Source organism: Leptinotarsa decemlineata, unplaced genomic scaffold, assembly GCF_025532065.1.
Source record: "Leptinotarsa decemlineata unplaced genomic scaffold, Ldec_3_MD MMD2_tig00002974_RagTag_RagTag, whole genome shotgun sequence".
NCBI lineage: Eukaryota > Metazoa > Arthropoda > Insecta > Coleoptera > Chrysomelidae > Leptinotarsa > Leptinotarsa decemlineata.
The window spans coordinates 9150963-9167037 of record NW_027412578.1 but is presented as its reverse complement, the minus strand read 5'-3'; the positions used below and the strand labels follow the sequence as shown (position 1 = coordinate 9167037).

The 16075-nt window shown below is 39.4% G+C and overlaps 2 long non-coding RNA genes across 2 annotated transcripts in view; one reads left to right on the top strand and one right to left on the bottom strand.

The window, feature by feature from the left end:
- The window catches only part of LOC141483103 (uncharacterized), a 43784-nt gene that overhangs the window by 16745 nt on the left and 10964 nt on the right, over positions 1–16075 (bottom strand). The window lies entirely within an intron of this gene.
- LOC111504885 (uncharacterized) lies at positions 9–1774 on the top strand. Its single transcript, XR_002722058.2, has 2 exons — positions 9–939; positions 1562–1774. It is a non-coding gene; the product is annotated as an uncharacterized lncRNA (long non-coding RNA).

Here is a 16075-nt window from a genome sequence, read left to right as displayed (position 1 = left end):
CTGTGGTAGAATTCCATTATTCACAATTAAAATGTTCCGCTCAGTATGTAGGACAATGCGGTAGGAAAATTAAAACAAGAGTTCTTGAACATGTTAAACTAATTGATAATTTCAGAAATCTACATTCAGATGATTATAACACAAGAAGTTTGTTCTCCAATAGCATTCTTAATTACAAAACCACATTTTTGATACTGATTCTGATATTCTATATGTTTGCCAAAAAGGCACTTTACTCAATGTACTTGAAATTTTTGAAATCAACTCTGCTATTAATAACCTCTATCTTATCTCTCTTAATGAACAAATACAGTTTGATTACAAAAAGTTTTTCAATTCCTTTAATTTTAACTAAATTTCTCCAGCCTTGATCTTCCATAAACCCTCATTTGATTCATTTCATTGGAATATTTGTACAGTTGTTTGGTGGTCTGCTTCAGTTGTTTGACACTTTTTCTTCATTCTATGTATGGGCGATAGATGTCTCGCGTGGTGGTGCTCATAGGGACAATTGTTCTTCCAACCCTACTGATCTCACAGTTCAACTCATAGGATTAATTTTACAAATTATTGTAACAAGCTGACATGTATGTATAGATGGTATAGGATCTGTTTGCTCAGAACACAAGTTGATATGTATATGGGGTTCCTAGTTCAGCTGTGTTCTGTGTTCGCAGGTCTCTTGTCACTGTTCCATGTCATCTTGTCACTGTTCCATGTCGTCTTGATTTCATTTCTTTATATATTTTTCAGATCTCTTTCATTAGAATTCGTTTTCATGTAGTGTTTTTTGATGTTGATTAGTGGGTATACAGGCTCTAAGCCTCCCATACTTCAGTCAATTATAGCTAGGATGTTGTAAACTTCCTTCATACTACTAAATATTCATGGTAACATGTGATAATTTTCTTTTCACCATTATAACATTTTCTTCTCCATGTAAGTAATTTTATACTTCATTGTATTATCTATTGTTATGTTGTTTTTCTTTCATTGTAGAATTTTTAAATAATTATCTGATGATGAACTGATGGGTTCGAAACACTGATTGATGGTTTTGCCGTTCTAAAATCTGAGGGTGATGACTTTGAGTTTTTTATGCATCGTAGTACCAGGTGTTCTCTAATATCAGTCTGTTGCTAGTTCGCCACTATTCATATTTTTCTTCAAGACGGGAAGACAATTACGGTCTATTTCTAAGGAACTGTTCGAAATACAATTATCTTCAGATATGAGAATACACGCTGATTTTTGAATTTACGTGAGGTTTATTCTCGTCTTGTTCACCGTCTGATTTTAAAATGTATTCTGACAATTTTGATCCTTTACATTGTCTAATCCTGATGCAATATCGATGTTCATTCTCTCACACTTTTACTCGAAGTTTCACCAATATAACTTTAACCACAAGAACAGGGTGTCTCATCAATGCATTTTTTTTGTTTTTTTCCTTTGTGTTGTTGGGTTTTGTATGTGTGAGTATATGTATGTGTATGTGTAGTTTTTGTCTTGTGAGAAGTCCTAACATCATACGTTTTTCTAATTCGTCTTATTTTTTCAGATGGTCCTGAAATGTAAAGTATAACGTTACCTGCGAAAGGTGTCAGTGGATGTTAAAAATACCCAGATATCAATGTATATAAGAAACAATAGGGGACCCAAGACTATAACCTTCATATTATTTTCACAGGCTCTCGTGAATTTTAACAGCTTGTACTCTTTGTGACAAATAATTTTGTGATTAAATTGAAGGAACTATTAGTTTGTAATGGTCTTTGGTGATTTTATCAAACTTCTAGATCTAATCCCCTAATACAACATACGTCCATAGGACGTTTTTTCTTTAAAATGGGTCTAAGAATCACCTCCTTAAATATTAGCATGTGTTTAAGGAACACCCTGTATAGTCGTCTAACCTGAAATGTTCTTTATTGAAGTCCACTTTTTTCAATAATTCAGATTCATAATATAACTACCAACTGAAAAAATTTAAACTTGGCCTCACTACATACAATCCATGATAAAGCTTATCTTAAAAGTTCATTACCAACCGTGTCCTCATCTGAAGATGAAGGGACACGGTTCGATCTTCAAATGAACAAATCACCTTTGGGCCTCTTCATTAAAACTACCTGCACTGTGGCAAGTGAAGTATCATATTGACAAGAAATATTACGAAATCATTATATCTATCGAATTTGCATACAAATTGTTTTTTTTTCTCAAATAAAATACGCCCAGTGTTTCCGATTTTGGGTGGTGATGTGGGAAGTTGTTTATTCCTCATTTCTTATGAAAATGGAAAAGGGAAAAACATTAGTCTGTGTGGGCACCACAACAATATCAAAAGAATAAAAAATGTTTTGAAGACTTCCCAATAACATCATTAAGTGATTTATTTAGTGTTGTTGGGACAATTAAAGTGTAAGGTATCAATTTTTGGAATATACCTACATTTAATGGTAGAAAAAATTTCAACCTCGAATAAAAAAATGGTCTTGAGTGATTTAAAATGAGTTTGTGCAGTTTTTTTGATGGTGACTAAATAGTTTCATTGTAGCGAGGCACCCCACAACACTTGCAAAATAAGGAGATTGAAGTCGTTTTCGAAATTACGAGATTGAAGCCGAAAATTCGGGTTGAAAGTTGTATTTTTTAGTTAAAAAGGCGTAATTTCGAGTTTAAAGTTAAAATTTCGGGAATTAAGTCGAAATTTTGTGTTGAAAGTCGTAATTTTGAGTTAAATAGTCGAGATTGAAGTCAAAATTTCGGGTAAAAGTCGTAATTTCAAGTTCAAAGTTGAAATTTCGAAATTAAAGTCAAAATTTTTAGATTAAAGTCGAATTTACGAGTTAAAAGTCGTAATTTTGAGTTAAAAAGTTGTAATTTCAAGTTTAAGGTTGAAGTTAAAATTTCGAGATCAAAGTCGAAGTTATGAGTTAAAAGTCGTAATTTCGAGTTAAAAGTCGTAATTATGAATTAAAAAGTCGCAATTTCAAGTTTGAAGTTGTAATTTCGATATTTAAGTAAAAATTTCGAGAGTAAAGTCGAAATTTCGAGATTCTGTTTAAATCTGTTTTTCCGTTAACCAGCTGTCGCACCCCTACGAACGACAACCCTCAAAGTAGAAACTTGTGGGAGCTAAGGATTAACGGGGTCTTACCTTTTAACGTGTGATTCCTAACACGTGATTAAAATCGAAATTACGAGATTGTAATTTCGAATTTAAGAAGTTAAAAAGTCATAATTTCGAGTTCAATGTCGAAATTTCGAGAGTAAAGTCGAAAATCCGAGAGTAAAGTCTAAACTTCGAAATTCAAAGTTCTAATTTCTAAGAAACAAATAATAAAAATATGTGGCCGTTTTACGCTTCTATATATTCGTGACTTGTTCAATAGAATTGTATGCTCTCTTAATGGATTGAATGAAGAATTTAAATTAAAAAAAATGAACTTGGGTTTTTCTCTATAATTTTCCCGATAAAATTTCGGTTAGGCTGTACCCGCCGATTTGGAGAACGAAAATTGTAAGTGGGTACTTTTCATCTACTGCTGCGGTAGACGAAACGTCAGACATAAAAACCTACAGATCACGGTCAGAAAACCCGAAAAATAGACTTCATACAATTATCGCCAGCCGTTAAAGTTTACGTTCTTCGAATTGGGATGTTGTCGATATAATTTTAGAAATATACCAGCTTGTTCTCTTGTGCTACTACCCACCTGAAGATAATGGTGACTAGTTTATACTCAAAGTTCACTCACAAAAGTGTTTTCTATTGAAACTGAGAGAAAACGGTTTGAGGTTAAGGTCTATAGTCATGAGTACATTTGAAGAAACGAGAATTTTATCCAATGAGAGTCCAGTATATATATAATGTTGGTATAGGCATGAAAAATTAAACATTATCCGGAAATTCATGAATAAATTGACAAACCATAGTACAGAACAGGAAATTCGATGACATTTGGTCATCGGTTTTTTCATAGGGAAAATGTTGATTATCGAAATAACAAGTGCCAAAGGTGAAATTCAATGTGAAGGTAATATGGCGAATAAATACTTGTGCTTCTATAGTTCGAATGTGCAAAAAGAAGGCTGAAAAGTTTTGCAGATCAATCCCAAGAAGACTGAGATGGTCCTTTTCACCAGAAAAAGAAGTTTAACGGGCTTAAAACCTCCCGAAATCTTCAAAAGCAAAGTAAACTTCTCTGAAGAGGTAAAATATCCTCAACAGGAAGCTAACATGGAACCTTCATCTACAGAGTAGAGCAAAAAGAGCATACGTGGCTTATGAGCAATGTCGGAGGACAGTGGGACGCGCATGGGGTCTTTCACCCCGTGTGGTCACCTGTATCTACACTGCAATAATAAGACCTATGTTAACGTATGGAGCCATTGCATGGGGACCGAAAGTTCTACAAGTAACGGCCATCCAAAAATTATATCAAATACAGCGACTGGCTTGTTTAAACAACACAGGAGCCATGAGAATAACACCAACTGCGGCAATGGAATTAATCACGGGTCTGACCCCTCTGGATCTGTACGTTAAGGAGGTTGCGTCAATGGCCATGGTACGATTGCGCACGGCTGGAGTAAAGCTCGAAGTAGGAATGGGTCAATTGAGGCTGGGCCTATGGCGGGAAGCGCTTACTTCGCAACCTCTGCTGCAGGCAACAAGCGATGCAATTGAACCCAGGTTTGTGTTTAATAAGCCCTACAAAATACAAATTAAGCAGAACATAGAGTCAGATGATACAAATGCAATACGGATTTATACAGACGGCTCAAAAACCAAAGAAGGCTCAGAATGTGGAGTGTACTCCAGATCACTAAGCCTAAGAATGATGTGCGGAATGGGATGAAATACCAGCGTGGTCCAAACAGAACTGTCTGGTATCTCAATCGCCACAAAAGAAATAACCACGAAAGGAATTTCTGGCAAACACATAACAATCTGCACTGACAGCAGACAAGCCCTATAAGCCTTGAACAGACACTGTGTTACTTCAGGGCTAGCACTAGAGTGCCACCAAGATTTAGCCAAAGCCTCGGTAGATAATGACATTATCCTGAAGTGGGTTGAAGGACACGACAGGAGTACAGGTAATCGCATTGCCGGACTAAGAATTTTAGGACCCAGTGGTATCTACGGCCTGACGACTTCGACAACTGCGGAACTAGTCAAATGTTACACCCATGCTCAATCCTTAAAGAGATGGGATGGAATCAAAGGATGTAATCCTGCCAGGATCACCTTGGGCGACCCTGGGAAGCTGGCGCCGAATAAATATCTGGCAATGACCATGAAAAATCTACGCCTAACAGTAGGATTTCGGACTGGCCACTGTCAACTAAAGAAACACCCCCATAATATGGGGCTGGTGGATACACCTCTATGCAGGATGCATGAACAGGAAGATGAGACTGTCAGGCATGTCCTGTACGAGTACCCGGAGTTATCGTTCGAGTGTGTGTTCGGCGAGTCTTGGCCTACACCTGCCGATATAAAGGAGATCTCTCCCAGTGACCTGTCCACGTTCCTGGAAAGGACAGGATGGACGATGACCTAGGAGAACAACTCTTTGGGAGGATGTAAAATGGGTCTCATACAGATACAGAGAAGTTTTGCAGATTCGGACGGATGTAACTCGGGAAATAAGAGGGAGCACCGTTTTTTATTTCAGATTCGTTATCTACACGTCAAAATACATAAGAACACAAAAATGTTATCAAAATCGGAGGGTGCTGCCTCTTTCCCAATCACTTTTAGTGAAACTTTCACGTTACAGTCGCTAACAACTATTTTAATTATTTTCCACCAACGACTTATCGAAGTACCATAGCTCCAGGGTGTGTAAACTATAGAAATCCTCTCTCGTGCGTTCATAGAGTTCACCGGGTCTCAAGAGGTAACCCACGAAGGCGCCACACCATCACCGGGGCCCGCCTTCCACGTCGCTTTTTGTAAATCCGCAAGAAATCGTATATTACGCAGTAGTTCCCATTTAGGCCGCCCTGCCCACGTTGTGTCAGGTGAGTCGATCGCCACTTACTTTGTCTGTAAATGGGCCTTCCGACCACATGGTGGACGTCGTGGGTCGAGCTTTTGGAGAGGACGTCGCCTACAATTCCAGCTGACGTCACATTTTTCCGGCCTACGAAGATATTCGCCTCAGGTGTCGGTGTTGTTTTCGATCTAGAGATTTCGGCAGGGCGGAGGCCGTTGGACTGATGTCAGGTTCGGGATAGTATACGAGGGGAGGGCGATATTTTATAGGAATTCTCACAAAAATATTAATGAACACATCCTGCTCGTAATGAGAAATAATAAGTATATGTTATAGTTTTTTCTGTGACGGGAAAAAAGTTTGACATTTTATCTCTGATGATAGGTAACAAAATGTCACTTTTTATGAAATTACTTTTTTCCCAAGTGAGTACTTTTTTCTTATACAAAAGTTACATTTCCTTTATATCAAAAGTACAATTATTACACGTGCATTGCGTGAATGATATGTTCCTTGAACTATTCGGTACAACAATCGAATTTTCTTGTGTTGAAATTATATTTTTTTCTGTCACGGACACAACTGCCGTTGATGTACCTGGTCGGAAATCGGGTGTGGGTGTTATTTTAGCACTGCCAAACGTTCGAAACACTTTATTAGCTATTTCTGTCCGGTGTGCTACCGATTCATCAACATAACCTTCAGCGACCGTTGATGACTTCCAACCGCCATGTTTCTTTAGTGTCATCAAGTCTCCCCCAGATTCAACTAAAAGTGTAGCAGACGATCTTCGAAATGAATGACCTGTAAATGAATTGGCATTTTCAAGCTGAAGAAAATTAGTCACTGCTTCAGGTACCTTATAAAACTGATTGTTACCCTCAACCTGATTGATACATTTTTCATTGCGATATGCATAAAACAGGCGGCGATCCTTTGCTGCTGCTGGACAAAGGGCTATGTACATTCGGTAAAATTTAATATATTCTTCAGTAACTACAAATCTCATCATTCTTTGTTTGCTTGAGTTTCACAATCAATAACGTTCCCGAATCTTTAATATCATCTAATGTTACCTGGTTGATTTCACAAATTCCACAAGCTCCTGCAATCCCAAATACAACAACAACAACCTTGGCCATTAAATAACCTTCATCGGGAGTATTATTTTAAAAGTCACTAATATGTGTACTCGTAAATATCGCAGCTTTCTTGGGCATGTAACCTTTCCCATTTTGTTTCAGAAATGTAATTAGTTTGAAATATTTTGAAATGTCTACCTACATTATTATTGGATTGTAACATACTTTTATTCATTGAATAATTCGACCACACTGTTGATGGCTTTTGTTGTGCCAGTTCCGAAAAATAAGCCAATAACACCGTCTCCGAGAAAGAACTGTATGTCTTTTGCATCTTCCATTCCCTGAATCTTGAATACGCGGTTTCATAAATTTTCCGCGATTTAGCTGGTGATAATTTTTGTGACGCTACTTTCGCTACTTTCTACTAACTCCGGTGGAGTCAGAGAAAACTCGGAATCAGACATTTTTCAAAATAACTACTGACCACTAAGTTCGCAATTTTTAAATCAAATCACAGAATCAAATTGTGTCACGAAGTATTCTGGCGATGCATTGAATCTATTGGAGCCTCTGGAGACACCCTACATTTTGTTTTATAAGAGAGAAGACATTGGTAGATCAAGATCTTCAGATGATATGGTGCTGCAGGTTTTTCCAGGTTTTCCTGCAGCTGAAAAAGCAAATGCGCCACTGGAATCAATGAAGTCGCCCCGGAGCACCAATTAATTTTTATTGTTGTTTTTATTTTTATCGTTGTTTTAACCATAAATAAATTGTTGTTGTAGTTCATGACGAAGAATTTCAAGAACGAAGTTTTAATGATGAACGAGAACAGGAATGTTTCCTACTTATTTATCAAACTCAAACACCTGTTCATGCAGCTGCAGTTTCGTAAGAAGGTATCATCTTTCCCTCCAACCGATTTCCTGGAGTCTTTGAAGTCCACTTGTCACCTCACAAACCACAAGAGGGGACTAAATCATCTGTCGGTAACAAATAAGACAGATGGGTATCCGCGGCTAAGCTAAACAGTGGAGACGGGAGTGGGTTAAACAACTTAGCAAATTTCAAATAGATCTTAATGGGCGCCAGGTAAATTTAATCCTCCAGATACCCTAAGTAACTCACAATATCAATAACTTACCAATTAATATTGGAAATAAAAGATAAAAATCCCCAATATGATTTATTCAGTAATCCTAACTTACATGGATTAACCAACAACGCTTCTAAGACAACAATGCAATATTCACACTACTACGCGATGTTCAAATGTCCATACAAGAGCGCGGTGTATCTAACCACGAATTCAATCAGCCATAAATTACGGTAGTAACGACGCTCAAAAAAACTACAATACGTCGAGTAAAACTACCACGAAAATTGAGTAGGTGAAATCGTAAATACTAGTATCGGATGGTAAGACAAACTCGTTTGCGTCGCGTGAGCTCAGGCGTAGGCGCATCGGTGTCAATCAGCAATCGTGAAAGGAAGAATATACCTCAATTTCCGTTTCACAAATATCTATGTCAATCAGGTATCAATAACAAACTCTTAATCAATAAACGATAAACAAACACTATATCAACAGGTATCAATAAACATAAGGGCAACAATTATTCAAATATCTCAGTATATCACAAATATTCAATTAAATCAATTATAACTTGCGTGCTCCTTTTGGGCCACCCGGTATATGGTGTTAGGCTACCCTGTAGTATGGCGGAGATGGATCACCCTGTAGCACCGGAGATGGATCACCCTGTAGCACCACCAAGATAGATCACCCTGTAGCACCGGTGGATCACCCTGTAGTACGGCGGAGATGGATCACCCTGTAGCACCACCAAGATAGATCACCCTGTAGGGCACGACAAGCTGGACCAGTAATGGATCACCAAATAAGATCCAGAAAGAAAATAAAGGAAAACAGGAACCCTTGACGAAGACAAAAAAAAGCAGGAAGAAAAGCAGGAAGAAAAACCCTACGGAAGAAAATTCTCAATCAGAATCAGATAAAAACAAGGTGAGATTCAACCCCCATTCAATAGGACTATTTGACTAATCAATACCCCTGGTATATTTTCATTTAAGCAAAGTAGCAAGATAACAAGAGTATATTTTTGGGTGCCCTGTATAACCATATGACCCGTAAAAATCAAGAAAATTGAATGAGTGTTGAAACCTCTCTTCAATACTAATATTCAGTTGAGATATAACGATGGAACCAGAAATTACTAAAATCATTTAAAACACATTTAATGGTAAAATTCTTACCCTGGCCAAGGGGTTTTCTATACGATTCTTCGTGTGCGGTGTTCTGCACGGAAGTCCTGCTGGGACTTGATGAGTGACTGAGGGCCTTCTGTTTCTTATGAATCTAGAGACGAGAAACGAAGGTTGTAGAATTGAAGAAGTGATATCATAGCTAAGATCACATGAGAGATGCGACAGTGATTCAGACATACCTAATTTCGGAAATCCTTCCACCTGGCACGAGTTCGGTATCCACCACAAATCCTCAAAAGAGCTTAAGTTTCCGACTGCAAATATCCACACCAAAATGACCAATCAGTCTTCCACTATACAATCCTGACTTGTAGAAATAATCCCCGTGAAGGATGGCACAAATACAACCAAATATATCCTACAATCAGTCTGATGATACCCTTTGAACTCCGAACCAAGCTCACCGAAGGCTAACTTCCAAATACTAAGAGAATGCCACATCTGACAGCTAACCAGTTGTTGCCACAGTGCATCCAATCTACACTACAAGCACCAAGGGGGCGCTGTGCACAACATCATAAATCTAACAATTCCTCCACAGCCACTTGATACATCATCAACAAGTCCATGACCCATCAAAACTCCTTCTCAAAGCAATGCAACCCTAAAACAACCCTTGACAACTTGAGTAACCGATCAATCCCTCACCCGTGAACAACTGTAGAACTAGTTCGGTGTAAGTCGACGGAACGACACTACGAAAGTTCGGCAGATGTCAACCAACAGCTGTCTCTTAACCTTGTTTACGAATATTTACAAAATATATTGTTCCAACCTATTTTCAACTATTTACCAATCCTTATTCATGCGATGGAATAGAAACATATAAGGTAAGTCGCCATAACCTTCCCTTTCAGTACAAATATTAGAGCATTCATATTATGCAGAATATTTACCGAAAATATCAAACAGTATTCAGAAACCCAGAGGTAACTAATATTGTTTTTCAGGCGATATGGCTCTAATATGTCAGTAAACCTTCTGGAAGTGATGAATAACAATCTATGCAAGAAATATTCTCGGAAAGGTATAGGGAATAAGGCAGACAACGGCTGAAAAAAATGATAGGTGAAGAAAACTGAGAAACAAACAATAACAACTATTTCAACCTAGCGAGGAATTTCGGATCTCCAATGTCGATTGGCAATAGGAGAACGCGTAAGTACTGGTCAAAGCAGTTAGTCAGGGAGCATACATTTATTCTTATACATTTCAGGTATGGTTTTCTATGGAACGGAAGATTCCCATTACTATGATGTTAAATGAATAAAATGAACTTGTAACTGAATTACATTGTTAATATCCTCTGAATAAAGATCTTAAAAGGTAAGGTAGTGGTTTTGAAAGGTCACATAAGAGCAGTTTGATCTAGTGCTAAATTGAAACGTAACAACTTCTTTGAAAATGTAGGTCGGGCACACTGACAAACCAGATGTGTCCCTAGCTGTGACGAAAAGTTCGTCATCAATAAATGACAATTCTGTCGATTCCATAGTAAATAAACGAACAATATCTACAATATTTACAAGTAAATTTAGACCGTTACAATTCCCCCCTTGCCTCAAGAAAATTTACTAGCGTAAATTTTCATCAGCGCTAGCTGACTTTAGGTCTTTCGCATTCCATATCCCCTTATAATTACCGTCTTCATCTCTTAATTCATATGTCCACGGGGATACCCTTTTTTTAATATAAAAAGGCCCGACAAATCTTGGCGCTAGCTTAGCACTAAAATATTTGTCCGCCTCCGATACCACAAAATTCTTCCTCCAAACGGGTTGATTTGGCCAAAATTCTTCACTCCTTCTTCGAAGGTTATAAGTTTTTTCATTCTTTCGAGCAGCCACATCTAACCTTTTCCTTATCTCCTCAAAGAGTTTTCTAAATCCTTCAGGCCTCGAATCTTCAGCAGGTTCACTATCAACCAATAGATTTTTCCTCCGAGAGATCTCCTCTCCGCACAAAACCATTGAGCGGCCGAAATTCACGAAATATGGAGTGTGGTTAGTCGTCTCATGTCGAGCCGTTCTCAAGGCGCATGATAGCTTGGGTAAGTTGAAATCCCAGGTCCTGTGATTATCGGACACATACATAGCCAACATTGACTTCAATGTTCTGTTCACTCGTTCAGTCGGGTTTGCCTGAGGATGATAATGGGCATTATACCTAATTTTCACCTTATATTCTTCCACGAGTTTTCTCATCTGTCGAGATCGGTATTGCGGCCCATTATCGCACAAAAGAATTCGGGGAACTCCATATACCAGAAAAACTTCCTCTTCGATCTTCCTTATGATGATTTCTGCTGTTGACGATCTTAGCGGAAAGACTAATGAAAACTTGCTAAAGTAATCTGTTACGACTAAGATAAATTTATTGCCTTTTGTAGATCTAGGTAAGGGTCCCATGATATCACTGGCGATCATTTCCCATGGCCGGGTCACTTTCGGTTGTGGAGTCATTAGTCCATTTGGTCCTCTGAGGTCGGGTTTATAGGCGGAACAAGTGGAACAATTTCGAACAAACTTCGACACGTCAGATTTCATCTTTGGCCAATAATGCCTTTCCCTGATACGATGGTAGGTTTTGAATATTCCTTGATGTCCTGAGGTCGGGTCTGCATGAGCTTCAATAAGAATTTTCTTCCGATCCGCTTTTGGTACAACTAACTTCCAAACGTCGGTTTGGTCTTCTAATTCCACGTAACACGGTTTGACGTACTTGTAGAGTGATCCCTGAGAGAATCTCCAATTGGGGTATTTTTCGGGTTGTAAACTCACTCGATCTTTCACGCGCAGGTACCACTTGTCCAAAATCTCTTCTTTCATCTGCTGGTTGATGGCATCAATGACTGGGACCGATCGAGAAAGGGTGTCAGGAACGATGTGATCCTTCCCTTTCCTGTGAACAATTTTGAAGTCATATTGCTGCATGCGGACTGCCCATCTTGCCAGTCGTCCTGATGGATCTTTCAAATTCTGTAACCAGACCAAGGAATAGTGATCGGTTATCACGGTGAACGGAATAGCTTCTAAATAAGGTCGCAGTTTTTCAATCGCCCACAGCACGGCCAAGCATTCCCTTTCTGTAGTAGAAAAATTGCGCTCTTGTTTCGTCAATGATCTACTCAAATAGCAAATTACTACGTCCTCATCATCGCGAGTCTGAGTGAGAACAGCGCCAATTCCAAATGCCGAGGCGTCTGTTTGCAGAACAAATGGGAGGGAATAATCCGGACAGCTCAAGACTGGTGCTGATATAAGACGTTCCTTCATCTTCTGAAAAGCGATATCGCAAGTTTCGGTCCAATCAAACTTTCTACCCTTTTTCAGCAGCGATGTGAGTGGAGAAACGATGGATGCAAACTCAGGTATGAATCTCCTGTACCAGGAAAAAGTACCCACCAGTCTCCTGACATCTTTTACCGATTCTGGTCTAGGAAGCTGCAACATAGCCTTGACTTTATCGGGTCGACATGCAATCCATTTCTATCTACAACGTATCCCAAATACTTCATTTCTGGCCTACAAAATTGACACTTTTCGAAGCTAACAGTGAGATTTGCTTCTCTCAATCTGCGGAAAACTTCATCAAGAATTGTCAGATGTTTCTCCAGAGTTTGGGTAACGATCACTACATCATCCAAATAGACGAAGACGTGTGGTTCTAGTTCAGGTCCTAGGACGGTATCGATCAACCTCTGCCACGTTGCTGGTGAATTATGTAATCCGAACGGCATCCTTTTAAATTGGAACAAACCACGCCCAGGAACGGTAAACGCTGTATACGGTCTCGACTTTTCCGCCACAGGAACTTGCCAATACGCAGACTTGATATCAAGAGAGGATAAATAATGTGCATTTTTCAATTTATCGAGCGTGTGGGAAACATATGGGAGAGGGTAGCTGTCTCGTTCCGTTACCGAATTTAGTTTTCTGTAATCAACGCAAAAGCGGTAGCTCCCATCTTTCTTCTTAACGAGAAGAACCGGTGACGACCAGCCACTATTCGACTTCTCGATAATATCGTTCTTCAACATCTCTGTTAGTTCTCGATCAATATGTTGTTGAATAATAGGCGACACTGGATAATAACGCTGCTTGATGGGTGGTGAGTTGGTCACGATGACATGTTCAGCTAGATTCGTACAGCCTAAATTATTCCCCATGAGCTCCTTGTTCTTCTCTACTACAGCGTTTAGCCGGGCCTCTTCCAATGGTGATAAAACTGTTTGTCCTCGAAGATGGTCCAATGCGTTCAGATAGCAAATTTCCTCAGAAAATTTCCACTCGTTGTGCCTCAGATTCGGAACCACTCCCATTGCTCTCCAGAAATTCGTTCCCAAAATTAAGTGATGAGGGACATCAGGAACCACTAAAACTCGAATTAATTTCAGCTTGCCTCTTAAACAAAATGGCACTTCACATTCTCCTATGCTTTCACATACTTGACCATTGGCAACAGTGCAACTAATTCTCTTTGCTGAATTCAAATGTACCAAATCTTTTACGATTTGCCAACCTGGGTGTCCCAAGATAGTGGCTGAGGCACCTGAGTCTAATAACCCCAGTAAACTACGCCCCAAGACTTCAACTTTAAGGTAGGGTCTCTCATCGTTTTCGGCGTGATCCAGAATATAATCAAGGATTGGTTGAATAGCAGTCGCCGAGTGCAATTCGCGAGCGCCTTCCCCTCGACGATTCAAAGGCGTCGCTTGTCGTTTCCCGACACGGAGCAGTTTGGACAATTACGAACGGTATACCCTTTTCTCTTACATCTGTAGCATTCCAGTTGCTTCGGTAGAGCACATCCTATAGCACGATGTCCGGGTTGATCGCATCGGAAACATACTATCTCCTTCGACTGATTGTTCGACGGAATTCGTGCCGTTGCTATCTCTAAGGCATTCAATTCCTTGGTGACCTCTACGAAAGCCAAATCCTTCTCTATCACGTTGCCACGACGTGCTGATGGTTCTACGTAGCTATTGATTATGTCCCTTCTGGCTTCCATTCTTCGACATACCGAGCGAAGTTCTGAAATGGTTGTGGGTAAGGGTTCACGTAATCTGTCTTGGTAAAAGGGATGTAAATTCTTCATAACTATGTTCAGCTTAGCTTCCTCTGTCATTGGGCAACCTAGGCGGCTGAAGTAGCTTGACATCACTGCAAGATAAACTCCGATGGTTTCTGAGTGGTGTTGAGTCCTTTTCTGCAATTCTTCGAACAATGCGTCAGAATGATTGGCAGGGAGATATTCTTCTCGAAACTCTTCCACTAGTTCTTCCCAGGTCGATACTCGATTCCGACAATCTTTATAAAATTGATACGCCTTGTCAGCAAAAAGGTCCACACCTGAGTCCAACAAAACAGCGTTGGGGACATGTCGCGCTAGTCTCAACTCCTCTATTCCCTCGAAAAATGCTGTCACCGACATTCCTTTACCATCTCCAGAAAACTTCTTCAGATTCCATTTATAAGGCGGAATCATTTTACTGGTTGAGTATGGGTCAAAGACTGGATCTTCCGTCAGAGACGATCGAGCAACTGCTCCTAAGTTAGCATGGAATGATTGCGCTCCCAATCTGCTTTCTAATTGATTTAGTGCAACCGGGACACGCTTCGTATCACTTCTCTTGCTGCTGTCAACTTTATGTGAAAATTCGTCCATCAACGACAGAGCCAAACCCAGGAGTTCGGATTTCCGGGTTTCTTTGTCCTTATCCTTATCTGGGTCCATATTGTCTATACGATTCAACACATGTGCTAGCTTGGTCTGAAGTTTCATTGCCCCGCTACTCGTTCCAGAATCGGTTATGTCATCAATCAGCCTTCTGATATCATCTAGTTTCCCTCTGATTGCAGCCTCATCTTCCTCGAAAGTGAATGGATATGAAGGATATCGAAGACTTTCGCCGTACCTTTCCATCTGCATTACTTGAACCAAACGATGTCTCATTTCCTCACAAGTGCCAGTTGCTACGCCCCGATATGCTAATTCATAGGTCAGTTCGTCTTTATCAAGACGATTTATTACCAGTCTTCTTGCCATAACGCTATTCTACTAGAGTGGTATCAATTGAAAAAAAAAAAATATTTATATTTTTCCAAAGTTTCCAAAAGTCACCTACTAACGCCAAAACGCAAAAAAAAACCTTCTTTTAAGGCCCCACGTTGGGCGCCAAAATGTCACCTCACAAACCACAAGAGGGGACTAAATCATCTGTCGGTAACAAATAAGACAGATGGGTATCCGCGGCTAAGCTAAACAGTGGAGACGGGAGTGGGTTAAACAACTTAGCAAATTTCAAATAGATCTTAATGGGCGCCAGGTAAATTTAATCCTCCAGATACCCTAAGTAACTCACAATATCAATAACTTACCAATTAATATTGGAAATAAAAGATAAAAATCCCCAATATGATTTATTCAGTAATCCTAACTTACATGGATTAACCAACAACGCTTCTAAGACAACAATGCAATATTCACACTACTACGCGATGTTCAAATGTCCATACAAGAGCGCGGTGTATCTAACCACGAATTCAATCAGCCATAAATTACGGTAGTAACGACGCTCAAAAAAACTACAATACGTCGAGTAAAACTACCACGAAAATTGAGTAGGTGAAATCGTAAATACTAGTATCGGATGGTAAGACAAACTCGTTTGCGTCGCGTGAG